The 12,756-nt window shown below is 52.4% G+C and overlaps 1 long non-coding RNA gene across 1 annotated transcript in view; it reads left to right on the top strand.

Moving 5' to 3' along the window:
- Nucleotides 1-1,369: 1,369 nt before the first annotated feature.
- Nucleotides 1,370-12,756, top strand: part of LOC141094931 (uncharacterized) — a 44,322-nt gene continuing 32,935 nt past the window's right edge. The window contains exon 1 of the long non-coding RNA XR_012233205.1: nt 1,370-1,451. This is a non-coding gene — a long non-coding RNA (uncharacterized lncRNA). The remainder of the gene's footprint in view (nt 1,452-12,756) is intronic.

The raw sequence follows: 12,756 nt of genomic DNA, 5'->3' as shown, positions 1-12,756 counted from the left end.
ACAGTTACAGGAATCGTTTGACTGCAGTGATTGCCTCAAAAGGTTGTGCAACAAAATATTAAGCTAAGGATACCATCATTTCTGTCCAGGCCTATTTCATGAGTTTTTTTTTTTTTTTAATTCTGTGGAAGCATGGTTGAAAAGCAATGTCTGACTTTCATTTGTTCATTCATGTAGATTTTTGATTTATTATTACTTTTGTCAGAATCAAGTTATTTCTGTCACCATTGTGGGTTTTTCTGGCATTAAACGAGGGGGACCAACAATTTTGACCACGTGTGTATTTATTTATTGCGCAGGCGGCAGCTGATGAATATTTCCATCAGTGATTCCCAGGCACTGGTGCGTATCTCCTTGATGACACAGGAATGGCATCCGTATGTCATCAGTGTAAACACTCGCGGGACATTTTGCGGCCCATGCTGCTGTGAGAAGACCGCAGACACGTAGGATGCAGTAACAGACTGTGCACAGACGAAGGGTGATAGGGGTTTATTTACACAGCAGAAACGCCACACAGGGAGGAAACGGATGGATACTATTTCCTAATACAGCAAAGGACTCTTGGGGTTTAGTTAAGGAACAAGGACAAGTAAAGCTGACAATACAATTACTGTATATACTCATGTATAAGCCGACCCGAGTATAAGCCGAGGCAGCTAATTTTGCCAAAGAAAGCCGGGTAAGCTTATTGACTCGAGTATAAGCCGGGTATGCATAGTCCCCTCATCCCTGGTATCACAGTTATCACATAATATCATGTAATAATGGTATAATCACCGGTGACACTGAGAAAGCTCCAAGTGTCAGAGCGCCCCCATAAACAGGGAGTACACATAACAGTACCAGAGCGCCCCCATAAGCAGTCAGGGAGTACACATAATATCATAGCACCCCCATAAACAGTCAAGGAGTACATATAACAATGCCAGAGCGCCCCATAAGCAGTCAGGGAGTACACATAAGCAATGCCAAAGAGTACATAACAGTACCAAAATTCCCCCCCATAAACAGTGCCATATTGTCCTCAGTGTCATATTGTCCCCATAGACAGTGTCAGAGAGTACACATAAACTGTACCATAGTGCCCCATAAGCAGCGGCAGAATTCCCCCATAAACAATGCCAGAGAGCACACAAACAGTGCCAGAGTGCCCCATAAGCAGTGCCAAACAGTACACATAACCTCCTCCCCTCCTACTCACCCTCCTGGCTTCCCTGGATCTCCATCTTCCCTGCATCTCTTTATCCTGGGGCTGGCATCTCTTCCTGTTCCTTTGCAGAGCGGTCATGTGACCCGGCTCATTAAGGTAATGAATGGGAGTGGAAATGTGTCTATATTCATGACCTTAATGAACGGGGTCACGTGTCCGCTCTGGAAAGGAACAGGAAGAGATGCCAGCCCCAGGATAACAGAGAGATGCAGGGAAGATGGAGATCCAGCTATGGAGGGTGAGTATTGATGTATGACTTGTGTATAAGCCGAGAGGGGCGTTTTCAGCACAAAAAATTTTGATGAAAATTTCGGCTTATACGTGAGTATATATCGTAAATATAACTTATCACTCAGGCGCCAGTCACGGTTGAACTCCTGTCTGTGACTGGGGGTCACAGCGGGAGTCTGTCACAGTTCTGAGGAAGATGGTGTAAAATCTCTTTACGTTGGCGGTGTCCTCCCGGAATCCGGAATCCGGACGCAGGTATTGGGTCCAGGAGATGAGGTGACGAAGAGGGAAATGTCCTTATCCTCAACGGCGAATGTCCCAACACTACACAGACCTGCAGCACTGCCCAAACAGAGTTTACAATGGTCAGCCTGGTTCCCTGTGCCGTATCGATGCGCGCAGTGGCGGATTATAATGAGGTCAATTTGGGCAGTCGCCCCGGGCCCAGTGGGGTTAAGGGGCCCACAGCCCAGGCCAGTAAATTGCCCCATTATAATCCGCCACCGCGCAGGGCCGGATTATAGGCAGGGCAGGCGGGGCTTCAGCCCCGGGGCCCCCACCACAAGAGCTTCTAAGGGGGCCCCCACCACATTCCTGCTGGCTGCTGCAATGGCACTCCATCTTCTCCCCACCTAAAAGTGAGTGACCGTGGGGGCAGCATTATGTGCTCTGCTACCAGCAGCATCTACAAGTAGCGTGAACGCTGATGCTGCTGGTAGCGTGCAAAGGCTTGTGATGAGATCACAGGAGGTAAGGTGTCAGGGCCTGCGATCATGTGACCCCTGTCTCCTCCCCTCCTGTGACCTCATCACAGGTCCTGTGCGCACAGCACTGAGAGCAGCCATGTATGTGGAGTGCGGCTCTGCGGGTGGAGGTCGGTGCTGGAGGCTCCATTATTCTCTATGTGGAGTGCGGCTCTGCCGGTGGAGGTCGGTGCTGGAGGCTCCATTATTCTCTATGTGGAGTGCGGCTCTGCGGGTGGAGGTAGGTGCTGGAGGCCCCTTTATTCTCTATGTGGAGTGCGGCTCTGTGGGTGGAGGTCAGTGCTGGAGGCTCCATTATTCTCTATGTGGAGTGAGGCTCTGCGGGTGGAGGTCGGTGCTGGAGGCTCCATTATTCTCTATGTGGAGTGCGGCTCTGCGGGTGGAGGTCAGTGCTGGAGGCCCCATTATTCTCTATGTGGAGTGGGGCTCTGCGGGTGGAGGTCGGTGTCGGAGGCCCCATTATTCTCTATGTGGAGTGGGGCTCTGCGGGTGGAGGTCGGTGCTGGAGGCTCCATTATTCTCTATGTGGAGTGCGGGTGGAGGTCGGTGCTGGAGGCCCCATTATTCTCTACAGTATGTGGAGTGCGGCTCTGCGGGTGGAGGTCGGTGCTGGAGGCTCCATTATTCTCTATGTGGAGTGAGGCTCTGCGGGTGGAGGTCGGTGCTGGAGGCTCCATTATTCTCTATGTGGAGTGGGGCTCTGCGGGTGGAGGTCGGTGCTGGAGGCCCCATTATTCTCTATGTGGAGTGGGGCTCTGCGGGTGGAGGTCGGTGCTGGAGGCCCCATTATTCTCTATGTGGAGTGCGGCTCTGCGGGTGGAGGTCGGTGCTGGAGGCTCCATTATTCTCTATGTGGAGTGCGGCTCTGCGGGTGGAGGTCGGTGCTGGAGGCTCCATTATTCTCTATGTGGAGTGGGGCTCTGCGGGTGGAGGTCGGTGCTGGAGGCTCCATTATTCTCTATGTGGAGTGGGGCTCTGCGGGTGGAGGTCGGTCCTGGAGGCTCCATTATTCTCTATGTGGAGTGTGGCTCTGTGGGTGGAGGTCGGTGCCGGAGGCTCCATTATTCTCTATGTGGAGTGCGGCTCTGCGGGTGGAGGTAGGTGCTGGAGGCTCCATTATTCTCTATGTGGAGTGTGGCTCTGCGGGTGGAGGTCGGTGCTGGAGGCTCCATTATTCTCTATGTGGAGTGCGGCTCTGCGGGTGGAGGTCGGTGCTGGAGGCTCCATTATTCTCTATGTGGAGTGGGGCTCTGCGGGTGGAGGTCGGTGCTGGAGGCTCCATTATTCTCTGTGTGGAGTGTGGCTCTGCAGGTGGAGGTCAGTGCTGGAGGCTCCATTATTCTCTATGTGGAGTGGGGCTCTGCAGGTGGAGGTCGGTGCTGGAGGCTCCATTATTCTCTATGTGGAGTGCGGCTCTGCGGGTGGAGGTCGGTACTGGAGGCCCCATTATTCTCTATGTAGAGTGTGGCTCTGCGGGTGGAGGTCGGTGCTGGAGGCCCCATTATTCTCTATGTAGAGTGTGGCTCTTCGATTCGTGACCCCCGTCACGTGACGAGGGGGGCCCACAGAGTCTGAACTGCCCCGGGCCCTGGCTACCCTTAATCCACCCCTGGATGCGCGCCTAAGTCCCGTTCACAGACCTTGTCTCTCACGGTCAGTGCTGTCAGTGGGGTGGCTGTGGCAGCATTGTCGGCTGTGTCAGTGGTCTCAGTGAGGGCAACGATGTTAGCGGAGACAGCGGTATCTGAGCGGTACCCAGTCGGTAGTCTCCTATCAAAGCACTTTGCTGTCCCAGTCTCTTCTTTTCTCTGCCCAGTCGCCTCTCAGCAGATATTACGTCACAGGCATCTCGCGCGCTCGATGTTCCCACCCAAACTGTTTGAATCCTCGCGTGCGAATGTTTTCTCAGCTTGACCATGCCCCCTTCTCCTGAGTACAGGTCTCGTGCTTTAAGCTTTCCCCCCTGCAACTTAGATGACAGCCCCCACATTTCCGGACATGTCACGGAAGAGACAAGCCTAGTTAATTCCTTCCCCTTACAATGCCACCAAAAACACTGACATTTGACGTAAACTAGAGTATTTACCGAACTTTTGTGTGTGTATATATATATATATATATATATTTATTATTATTATGCATTTACAGTCATGGCCAAAAGTATTGACACCCCTGCAATTCTGTCAGATAAAACTCAGTTTCTTCCTGAAAATGATTGCAAACACAAATTCTTTGGCATTATTATTAGAGTTGAGCGATACCAGCCGATACTTGAAAATATCGGATCGGAATGGATCGGCCGATCTTAAAAAAAAATATCGGTATCGCCGATTCCGATACCGGTAACCAATGCAAGTCAATGGGGCCAAAATATCGGAATTAAAAAAAACCCTTTCTTTCCTTGTAGGTTAATTCTACATGAAGAAAAACAACTAAGAATAATGTAGAATGTATTGTGGGAGGTGGAGGAGACATTAAAGCCATAGAGTTTTAGCCCAATCAAAAGGAATAGCAGGAATTAAACTTTTTTTTTAAAGACGTTAGGAGTTACAAAGATATTGACTATGTTAGCCTCATTTATATTTTGGCAGACATGTATGTCTTCTTCTTCTTTCTTCTTCTTTCTTATTCTTCTTCCCTTTTTTACCTTCTTCTTCTTCTTCTTCTTATTCCTTTTTTTACATTCTTCTTCTTCTACTTCCTTTTTTTACATTCTTCTACTTCCTTTTTTTACATTCTTCTTCTTCCTTTTTTTACATTCTTCTTCTTATTCCTTTTTTTACATTCTTCTTCTTCTTCCTTTTTTAAATTCTTCTACTTCCTTTTTTTACATTCTTCTTCTTCTTCTTCCTTTTCTTACATTCTTCATATTCTTCTTATTCAACAATTATTATTCTACATATTCAACTTCTTCATCTTCTTCCTATTCTTCTTCATCATATTCTTGTTTGTGTCAGGCATTCCTGTAGTTGTTATCTAGAAAAGTTAGAAGTTTACACCTTCCGTTCTGCCTGTCACAAAAGATTTACAACAGGATTTGTCCGCGTTCAGTTTGGCCTGCAGCAGCAGGCCTTTTCCAGGGGCACCACGAGGCGGAACGGACTCACCCCCATACACTGCTTAGTCTTCTTCTGCTTATAAATAAGATAATATCATTTGCTCAGAGTATTAGTCTTATGCTTAATGTTCTTCTGCTTTGTTTTTTTTATGCTTCTTTGTCTTCTCTCTCTTGTTGTTCTGCATCTTGGTGGTTGTCTTCCTGTTCTTTGTCCTCTTGAACCAGCTGACGGTACTGGCACCCGGAGGGGCAGCAGAAGGAACAAGAGCCAATGGCACTACCGAGGACCAGCTGACGGTGCTGGAACCCGGTTACTAAGCAGGAGGTACCTGTGCTACAAAGCACTACCAAGGACCAGCAGACGTTGCCGGAACTCGGATACCGAGATGGAGGCACCTAGGCCAAAGGCTCTGACGAGAACCAGCTGACGGTGCTGGAACCCGGAGGGGTAGCATAAGCTGCAAGAGCAAATGGAAATAGCGAGGACCAGCTGACAGTGCTGGCACCCGGAGGGGCAGCAGAAGGAATAAGAGCCAATGGCACAACCGAGGACCAGCTGACGGTGCTGGAACCCGGTTACAAAGCAGGAGGTACCTGTGCTACAAAGCACTACCAAGGACCAGCAGACGTTGCCGGAACTCGGATACCGAGATGGAGGCACCTAGGCCAAAGGCTCTGACGAGAACCAGCTGACGGTGCTGGAACCCGGAGGGGTATCAGAAGTTACCCCTGAAAAGCAAAGTTGGCATGCCGCAAGCTGGCCGCAGTTACCGAATCACACAGTCCTACAGGGGGTGCTTGTCCTACTGGCACTATGGAACAAGCCTTTCTTACCAGAACCCGCAGTCCACATAGGAAGCACCTAAACTGCTGGCACCCTAGCCTCGGCTAACCCAACCGCAACACGACATGGCAACTTGGGGTGGCAAACTGACATTGACACTTCCCAGAAACAGCAGGCAGGGCTGGAACCAAGCTGGGCAGGAGGGAGTACCCGTGCCAAAGTCAGTTATGAGCAGCAACTGGCGATGTTGGAGCCCAGGACAAGCACTTAGCAGGCTGAGGCCTGATGTGCTGTCAATTGGGAGGCAGCAGGACAGATTGCCATCAAAACAGCAGGGGAACAGCTGACGTTACTGAACCCCACAAACACAGGAGCTAGTGTTTTACTCTGTGAAGACGGCACTTCCGAGCAACAACTGGCTGTGTTGAAGCCCAGGGACAAGCACGGAGCAGGCTGAGGCTGAATTGAAGAAATTTTAAGATCGGTTGTAGACTACTAATTTTAACCAGGCTCCACTTAGGTCTGTGGCTTCACTGATTTTCGTATTTCCCCTGTCCTCCAACCCCACCAGTTACAGCTCCGAAGTGGCGTCTGCACAATCCACACTTGTTCCTGTGTTACAGGTGTTCAGTCCGGTCAGTTAATCCCCTGATGTGTGTCCGGCAATGTCGCCTGCTCTGTCCACATTCCCATAATGGGAATGTGGACAGAGCAGGCGACATTGCCGGACACACATCAGGGGATTAACTGACCGGACTGAACACCTGTAACACAGGAACAAGTGTGGATTGTGCAGACGCCACTTCGGAGCTGTAACTGGCGGGGTTGGAGGACAGGGGAAATACGAGAGACAGTGGAGCCACAGGCCTAATTGGAGCACGGTTAAAAATCAGTAGTGGTACGACTGTGTAGGCAGCAGGAGACTTTGCCATCTACACAGCAGGGGATCAGCTGACTTGACTGAACCCCACTGAGACACGGGAGCAAGTGTCTCTTTCCGTGTGGACGGCACTTCCGAACTACAACTGGCTGTGTTGAAGCCCAGGAAATAGGAGGGTGTAGGCAGAGGCCTACTGTATTTTGAATGAGGTGACAGCAGGAGAGACTGCCATCCACACAGCAGGGGATCAGCTGACGTTACTGAACCCCACTGAGACACGGGAGCAAGTGTCTCTTTCCGTGTGGACGGCACTTCCGAACTACAACTGGCTGTGTTGAAGCCCAGGAAATTGGAGGGTGTAGGCAGAGGCCTACTGTATTTTGAATGAGGTGACAGCAGGAGAGACTGCCATCCACACAGCAGGGGATCAGCTGACGTTACTGAACCCCACTGAGACACGGGAGCAAGTATCTCTTTCCGTGTGGACGGCACTTCCGAACTACAACTGGCTGTGTTGAAGCCCAGGAAATAGGAGGGTGTAGGCAGAGGCCTACTGTATTTTGAATGAGGTGACAGCAGGAGAGACTGCCATCCACACAGCAGGGGATCAGCTGACGTTACTGAACCCCACTGAGACACGGGAGCAAGTATCTCTTTCCGTGTGGACGGCACTTCCGAACTACAACTGGCTGTGTTGAAGCCCAGGAAATAGGAGGGTGTAGGCAGAGGCCTACTGTATTTTGAATGAGGTGACAGCAGGAGAGACTGCCATCCACACAGCAGGGGATCAGCTGACGTTACTGAACCCCACTGAGACACGGGAGCAAGTATCTCTTTCCGTGTGGACGGCACTTCCGAACTACAACTGGCTGTGTTGAAGCCCAGGAAATAGGAGGGTGTAGGCAGAGGCCTACTGTATTTTGAATGAGGTGACAGCAGGAGAGACTGCCATCCACACAGCAGGGGATCAGCTGACGTTACTGAACCCCACTGAGACACGGGAGCAAGTATCTCTTTCCATGTGGACGGCACTTCCGAGCTACAACTGGCTGAGTTGAAGCCCAGGAAATTGGAGGGTGTAGGCAGAGGCCTACTGTATTTTGAATGAGGTGACAGCAGGAGAGACTGCCATCCACACAGCAGGGGATCAGCTGACGTTACTGAACCCCACTGAAACACGGGAGCAAGTGTCTCTTTCCGTGTGGACGGCACTTCCGAACTACAACTGGCTGTGTTGAAGCCCAGGAAATTGGAGGGTGTAGGCAGAGGCCTACTGTATTTTGAATGAGGTGACAGCAGGAGAGACTGCCATCCACACAGCAGGGGATCAGCTGACGTTACTGAACCCCACTGAGACACGGGAGCAAGTGTCTCTTTCCGTGTGGACGGCACTTCCGAGCTACAACTGGCTGTGTTGAAGCCCAGGAAATAGGAGGGTGTAGGCAGAGGCCTACTGTATTTGGAATGTGGTGACAGCAGGAGAGACTGCCATCCACACAGCAGGGGATCAGCTGACGTTACTGAACCCCACTGAGACACGGGAGCAAGTGTCTCTTTCCGTGTGGACGGCACTTCCGAACTACAACTGGCTGTGTTGAAGCCCAGGAAATTGGAGGGTGTAGGCAGAGGCCTACTGTATTTTGAATGAGGTGACAGCAGGAGAGACTGCCATCCACACAGCAGGGGATCAGCTGACGTTACTGAACCCCACTGAGACACGGGAGCAAGTGTCTCTTTCCGTGTGGACGGCACTTCCGAACTACAACTGGCTGTGTTGAAGCCCAGGAAATTGGAGGGTGTAGGCAGAGGCCTACTGTATTTTGAATGAGGTGACAGCAGGAGAGACTGCCATCCACACAGCAGGGGATCAGCTGACGTTACTGAACCCCACTGAGACACGGGAGCAAGTGTCTCTTTCCGTGTGGACGGCACTTCCGAACTACAACTGGCTGTGTTGAAGCCCAGGAAATTGGAGGGTGGAGGCAGAGGCCTACTGTATTTTGAATGAGGTGACAGCAGGAGAGACTGCCATCCACACAGCAGGGGATCAGCTGACATTACTGAACCCCAATGAGACACGGGAGCAAGTGTCTCTTTCCGTGTGGACGGCACTTCCGAGCTACAACTGGCTGTGTTGAAGCCCAGGAAATAGGAGGGTGTAGGCAGAGGCCTACTGTCTTTGGAATGCGGAGACAGCAGGAGAGACTGCCATCTCCACAGCAGGGGAACAGCTGGCATTGCTGAACCCCACTAACACTTGAACGAATGTGTTTGGCTCTGTGGAGACGACACTTCTGAACACCAACTGACGCTGTTGGAGCCCAGGATTAGGCGAGGAGCAGGCTGGGGCCTACTGGATTTTGGCAGGTGAAGGCAGCAGGAGACTTGCCATCTCCACAGCAGGGGAACAGCTGGCAGTGCTGAAACCCACTAACACGCGAACGAATGTGTTTGGCTCTGTGGAGACGACACTTCTGAACACCAACTGACGCTGTTGGAGCCCAGGATTTGGCGAGGAGCAGGCTGGGGCCTACTGGATTTTGGCAGGTGAAGGCAGCAGGAGACTTGCCATCTCCACAGCAGGGGAACAGCTGGCAGTGCTGAACCCCACTAACACTTGAACGAATGTGTTTGGCTCTGTGGAGACGACACTTCTGAACACCAACTGACGCTGTTGGAGCCCAGGATTAGGCGTGGAGCAGGCTGGGGCCTACTGGATTTTGGCAGGTGAAGGCAGCAGGAGACTTGCCATCTCCACAGCAGGGGAACAGCTGGCAGTGCTGAAACCCACTAACACTTGAACGAATGTGTTTGGCTCTGTGGAGACGACACTTCTGAACACCAACTGACGCTGTTGGAGCCCAGGATTAGGCGTGGAGCAGGCTGGGGCCTACTGGATTTTGGCAGGTGAAGGCAGCAGGAGACTTGCCATCTCCACAGCAGGGGAACAGCTGGCAGTGCTGAAACCCACTAACACTCGAACGAATGTGTTTGGCTCTGTGGAGACGACACTTCTGAACACCAACTGACGCTGTTGGAGCCCAGGATTTGGCGAGGAGCAGGCTGGGGCCTACTGGATTTTGGCAGGTGAAGGCAGCAGGAGACTTGCCATCTCCACAGCAGGGGAACAGCTGGCAGTGCTGAAACCCACTAACACTCGAACGAATGTGTCTGGCTCTGTGGAGACGACACTTCTGAACACCAACTGACGCTGTTGGAGCCCAGGATTAGGCGAGGAGCAGGCTGGGGCCTACTGGATTTTGGCAGGTGAAGGCAGCAGGAGACTTGCCATCTCCACAGCAGGGGAACAGCTGGCAGTGCTGAACCCCACTAACACTTGAACGAATGTGTTTGGCTCTGTGGAGACGACACTTCTGAACACCAACTGACGCTGTTGGAGCCCAGGATTAGGCGAGGAGCAGGCTGGGGCCTACTGGATTTTGGCAGGTGAAGGCAGCAGGAGACTTGCCATCTCCACAGCAGGGGAACAGCTGGCAGTGCTGAACCCCACTAACACTTGAACGAATGTGTTTGGCTCTGTGGAGACGACACTTCTGAACACCAACTGACGCTGTTGGAGCCCAGGATTAGGCGACGAGCAGGCTGGGGCCTACTGGATTTTGGCAGGTGAAGGCAGCAGGAGACTTGCCATCTCCACAGCAGGGGAACAGCTGGCAGTGCTGAACCCCACTAACACTTGAACGAATGTGTTTGGCTCTGTGGAGACGACACTTCTGAACACCAACTGACGCTGTTGGAGCCCAGGATTAGGCGAGGAGCAGGCTGGGGCCTGTTGTTTTTGGCAGGTGAAGGCAGCAGGAGACTTGCCATCTCCACAGCAGGGGAACAGCTGGCAGTGCTGAAACCCACTAACATTCGAACGAATGTGTCTGGCTCTGTGGAGACGACACTTCTGAACACCAACTGACGCTGTTGGAGCCCAGGATTAGGTGAGGAGCAGGCTGGGGCCTACTGGATTTTGGCAGGTGAAGGCAGCAGGAGACTTGCCATCTCCACAGCAGGGGAACAGCTGGCAGTGCTGAAACCCACTAACACTCGAACGAATGTGTCTGGCTCTGTGGAGACGACACTTCTGAACACCAACTGACGCTGTTGGAGCCCAGGATTAGGCGAGGAGCAGGCTGGGGCCTACTGGATTTTGGCAGGTGAAGGCAGCAGGAGACTTGCCATCTCCACAGCAGGGGAACAGCTGGCAGTGCTGAACCCCACTAACACTTGAACGAATGTGTTTGGCTCTGTGGAGACGACACTTCTGAACACCAACTGACGCTGTTGGAGCCCAGGATTAGGCGACGAGCAGGCTGGGGCCTACTGGATTTTGGCAGGTGAAGGCAGCAGGAGACTTGCCATCTCCACAGCAGGGGAACAGCTGGCAGTGCTGAACCCCACTAACACTTGAACGAATGTGTTTGGCTCTGTGGAGACGACACTTCTGAACACCAACTGACGCTGTTGGAGCCCAGGATTAGGCGAGGAGCAGGCTGGGGCCTACTGGATTTTGGCAGGTGAAGGCAGCAGGAGACTTGCCATCTCCACAGCAGGGGAACAGCTGGCAGTGCTGAACCCCACTAACACTTGAACGAATGTGTTTGGCTCTGTGGAGACGACACTTCTGAACACCAACTGACGCTGTTGGAGCCCAGGATTAGGCGAGGAGCAGGCTGGGGCCTACTGGATTTTGGCAGGTGAAGGCAGCAGGAGACTTGCCATCTCCACAGCAGGGGAACAGCTGGCAGTGCTGAACCCCACTAACACTTGAACGAATGTGTTTGGCTCTGTGGAGACGACACTTCTGAACACCAACTGACGCTGTTGGAGCCCAGGATTAGGCGAGGAGCAGGCTGGGGCCTGTTGTTTTTGGCAGGTGAAGGCAGCAGGAGACTTGCCATCTCCACAGCAGGGGAACAGCTGGCAGTGCTGAAACCCACTAACACTCGAACGAATGTGTCTGGCTCTGTGGAGACGACACTTCTGAACACCAACTGACGCTGTTGGAGCCCAGGATTAGGCGAGGAGCAGGCTGGGGCCTACTGGATTTTGGCAGGTGAAGGCAGCAGGAGACTTGACATCTCCACAGCAGGGGAACAGCTGGCAGTGCTGAAACCCACTAACACTCGAACGAATGTGTCTGGCTCTGTGGAGACGACACTTCTGAACACCAACTGACGCTGTTGGAGCCCAGGATTAGGCGAGGAGCAGGCTGGGGCCTACTGGATTTTGGCAGGTGAAGGCAGCAGGAGACTTGCCATCTCCACAGCAGGGGAACAGCTGGCAGTGCTGAACCCCACTAACACTTGAACGAATGTGTTTGGCTCTGTGGAGACGACACTTCTGAACACCAACTGACGCTGTTGGAGCCCAGGATTAGCCGAGGAGCAGGCTGGGGCCTGTTGTTTTTGGCAGGTGAAGGCAGCAGGAGACTTGCCATCTCCACAGCAGGGGAACAGCTGGCAGTGCTGAACCCCACTAACACTCGAACGAATGTGTTTGGCTCTGTGGAGACGACACTTCTGAACACCAACTGACACTGTTGGAGCCCAGGATTACGCATGCCGCATGCAGAGGCCAATGGGCAGCGGTTTTTATGTAGGTTGTGGACTACTACTGATTCTAACCATGCTCCACTTAGGCCTCTGGCTCCACTGTCTCTACTATTTACCCTGGCCTCCAACCCCGCCAGCTACATCTCTGAAGTGGCGTCAGCACAATCTACACTTGTTCCTGTGTTACTGGTGCTCAGTCCCGTCAGTTGATCCCCTGATGTTTGTCCGGCAAGTTCGCCAGCTCTGTCCTCATTCCCACTAC

Source organism: Dendrobates tinctorius, unplaced genomic scaffold (assembly GCF_039654945.1).
Source record: "Dendrobates tinctorius isolate UK_male_01 unplaced genomic scaffold, ASM3965494v1 ptg000065l, whole genome shotgun sequence".
Lineage (NCBI taxonomy): Eukaryota > Metazoa > Chordata > Amphibia > Anura > Dendrobatidae > Dendrobates > Dendrobates tinctorius.
Note: the sequence above shows the minus strand (reverse complement) of the source record. Positions and strands in the feature narration are given on the sequence as shown.